General features: G+C 43.1%; 1 protein-coding gene across 1 annotated transcript in view; it reads right to left on the reverse strand.

The window, feature by feature from the left end:
• Positions 1–2,436, reverse strand: part of TMEM63C (transmembrane protein 63C) — an 85,952-nt gene extending 83,516 nt beyond the window's left edge. The window contains exon 1 of the mRNA XM_011949513.1: positions 2,314–2,436. The gene's annotated coding sequence lies outside the window, so the exon portion shown is untranslated. The remainder of the gene's footprint in view (positions 1–2,313) is intronic.
• Positions 2,437–3,774: the final 1,338 nt, after the last annotated feature.

The following is a 3,774-nucleotide window of genomic DNA, read 5'->3' on the forward strand; positions in this document are numbered from 1 at the left end:
GGGAGGCAGAGGTTGCAGTGAACCGAGATCACGCCACTGCACTCCAGCCTGGTGACAGAGTGAGACTCCGTCTAAAAAATAAAAAAAACAAAACAAACAAACAAACAAAAATCCCACAAAACTTAGGAGTTTGCAGTCATTTAGCATAAGGTCATTCCAATAGACCTTGAAGGCATCATTGTATCATAAGGTGGTAGTGGAAACATGCTCAGAACAACCATCCTGCATCACTAGAAGAAGTCATTGACCAAATCCTTTATTTTAAAGGAAAGCAACTGTGTATTTAGAAAGTATTACCAATCAAAAGTGGTTAAAATGGAATAAAGCTTGTATATTTGGGGGAGAAACCTTCAGCATCTGGAAAACTCAGTCATCCAAAAGTACACCTTTCCTCAATGATGAGAAATCAGAGATTTAGATTCATTTATATTTACCTTCTCCCTCATTAGATTATGGATCCTTTTAAGGTCAGATTATGTCTCCTTTTTCTTTTAATTTTTAATATTGAACACAGTGCCTTGACTCAATAAATACTTTCTAATGGCTTTGGGGGTGAAGTCTACGTTACCTAGGATGACAGAGCCTAGGATGGTCCCACTAGCTGATTTGGAACACAGATGCTCCTCGACTTAGGACGATGACATTACATCCTGATGAACCCATCATAATTGGAGAATAGCGTAAGTTGAAAATGCATTTAACCCACCTGATAGGGTTTGGCTGTGTCCCCACTCAAATATCTTGAATTGTAATTCCCATAATCCCCAAGTATCATGGGAGGGACCTGGTGAGAGGTAATTGAGTCATGCCGTTCTCGTGATAATGAGAGTTCTCATGAAATCTGATGGTTTTATAAGGGGCTTTTCCCCTTCTCCTCAGCACTTCTCTTCCTGCTGCCATGTGAAGAAGGATGTGTTTGCTTCCCCTTCCACCATGATTGTACATTTCCTGAAACCTCCCCAGCTATGTGGAACTATGAGTCAATTAAACCTCTTTTCTTTACAAATTATCGGGTCTCAGGTATGTGTTTATTAGCAGCATGAGGACGGACTACACACCACCTAATCTACCAAACATCATAGCTTAAGCTAGCCTACCTTAAATGCGCTCAGAATACTGACATTAGCCTATAGTTGGGCAAAATCATCTAACACAAAGCCCTATTGTATAATAAAATGTTGAATATTTCAACACTTTATTATAAAATGGGCTTTGTGTTAGATGATTTTATTTATTGAATACTGAAAGTGAAAAACATAATGGTTGTATGGATACTTGAAGTATGATTTCTGCTGAATGCATATGGCTTTTGCACCATTTTAAAGTCAAAAAATTGTAAGTAGAGTCGTTGTAAGTTGGACTGCCTGTATTGATCAGCGAAATTGTCTGAGATCTTAAACTAGCCCAGTGAACAACTGCAGGGACCCAACCCTCATAGTTTTATTGAGCCTATGGTGGACCTGGGAACTTGCCTCTGTTATCTAGAAATAATTTCGTCATACACACTCAAGCTCACAAAGACCTACACACACAAGAATGCTCATTGCAGAATTGTTTGTAATTGCAAAAACAACAATAACAAAAAAATACCTCACAACTGTGCACAGCCTACACAAATGTACATGGGTTTTCCGTAGCACCCAGGTGAGATGTTCAGGAAAAATCAAAATGAGAGAGAAAAGGCAGGAAGTGAAAGCCACACACCAGTGTCATCACCCTAAGGCCTGATGTTGGGTGACGCTGCTAGGCAGAGGGTAAGCAGGGGGCCATGGGCTTGGAGATGATGGGAGTCAGATCACAGATTTTACTACAGGACCCAGAATATAAACACATGCCACTGACAGGGACAGTATTTTCAAGGCAAAGCCAATACACTGTTTATACTTTAAGTGACAAGCCACATACTCTAGGGTATCCCTGATCCCAAGAGCCAAATAAAAACTCTCTAAGAAAGTGGATTCATTTTGGGAGCTCAGCTCCTATCACACGCTCTAATCTGCCTTTCCAGACGGAAGGGAATTTGATTTCCTGTGCAGAAAGTAGCGGGGAAATGTATTGGAATGGAAAACCATTTTTCCAGTGTCCTCTGCCTAACCAGACACAGGGCTGTGGTTTTCTAGAGAGAAGAAGACTTCAGGCTTAGGTCTAGACACACAGCACTGTCCCTACTTGGAAGCTGGTGTTCCCCAATGGAGGAGTCAGGCCCTATGATCATTCAGCCCTGCCACAGAAGAGAATCCAGGCCTCCCTTCTGGGACAACCCTGGCCTCTCTGCCCTCTCTTACCCCTGGCCTCAGACTGGGCCCCACTCACCAAGGCCCCGGTGGGTAATCTTAGCCAGGAGCAATCTCTTTTACTGGTACTTCTCCCCTGGAAGAAGAGAAATTCACAGCTGATAGGAGATCATTGTTATCCACCACCACTATCACTTAATGATATTGGAAACTTCTGGGCAGGTGAGGTCAGAAGCAGGTGTTGATGACATCACAAAAGAAACACCACTGTGTTGTACTGGAACTCTAGGATTCTGGTATCATTTCTTCACCCAGGATTGAACTCAACTGAACATTTTCAGACAGATCTGGGGGTTGAGGCCTGCACAGCCTCACCTCACTTCTATCTTGAGCCTGACTGATGCCCTGCAGAATTAGATCCTTAAAGAATAACTGCCGGCCGGGCGCGGTGGCTCACGCCTGTAATCCCAGCACTTTGGGAGGCAGAGGCGGGCAGATCACCAGGTCAGGAGTTCAAGGCCAGCCTGGCCAAGTTGGTGAAACCCCGTCTCTACTAAAAATACAAAAATTAGCTTGGCACAGTAGCGGATGCCTGCAATCCCAACTACTCGGGAGGCTGAGGCAGGAGAATCGCTTGAACTCGGGAGGCGGAGGTTGCAGGGAGCCGAGACCGCACCACTGCACTCTAGCCTGGGTGACAGAGCAAGACTCTGACTAAAAAAAAAAAAAAAAAACACACACATGGGTCCTTGCACTGATATTTTATTGAGGCTATAGAACTCCCCTGCTCCCCCAAACCGATACTCATGAGGCAGAAATATGAGTTTCTTCTGGGCCACAAAGTGAAGATCTCTTCAGGGCCTCATGTCCAGGCTCTTGAAATCAGCTCTGTTGTACCCCTTCCCCTGGGTGTTGGTATCTGTTTTCAGTAATGAACCTTTTCTTTGTTGTATAAGCTTTATCAACTTTGTGAAATATAATACATATACAGAGAAGCATATACCATACAACAATGAGCACTATAATGAATAATCACAGAGCAAACTCTTGTGTAGCGACACTGTTTAAGTCGATAAATAGAACATTATCACCAGAAGTTTCCCTGTATTGTTTCCAATCCACTCCTTTCTTTTCCAGTCCCTTCCCCGAACAGAGATAGCCCTATCCTGACTTCAGTCTTTCCTTGCATTGCTTTGTACTTTTACCACGTGATTATTCATTCCTAATCAATATGGTTTGCTTTCGTCTGTATTTTAAGTGTACATTAATAGAATTAGAGTATAAATATACTTTTATGTTGGGCTGTTAGAACTCAGCATTGGGTTTTTTTTGTTTGTTTTTTGTGTTGTTTTATTTTTTTGAGATGGAGTTTCACTCATGTCGCCCAGGCTGGAATGCAATGGCACAATCTCGGCTCACTGCAACCTCTGCCTCCCAGGTTGACGTGATTCTCCTGTGTCGGCCCCCCAGGTAGCTGGGATTACAGGCACGTGCCACCACTCCCAGTTAATTTTTGTATTTTTAGTAGAGACGGGGTTTC

This window comes from Colobus angolensis, unplaced genomic scaffold (genome assembly GCF_000951035.1).
Source record: "Colobus angolensis palliatus isolate OR3802 unplaced genomic scaffold, Cang.pa_1.0 Scaffold3, whole genome shotgun sequence".
Classification (NCBI taxonomy): Eukaryota; Metazoa; Chordata; class Mammalia; order Primates; family Cercopithecidae; genus Colobus; species Colobus angolensis.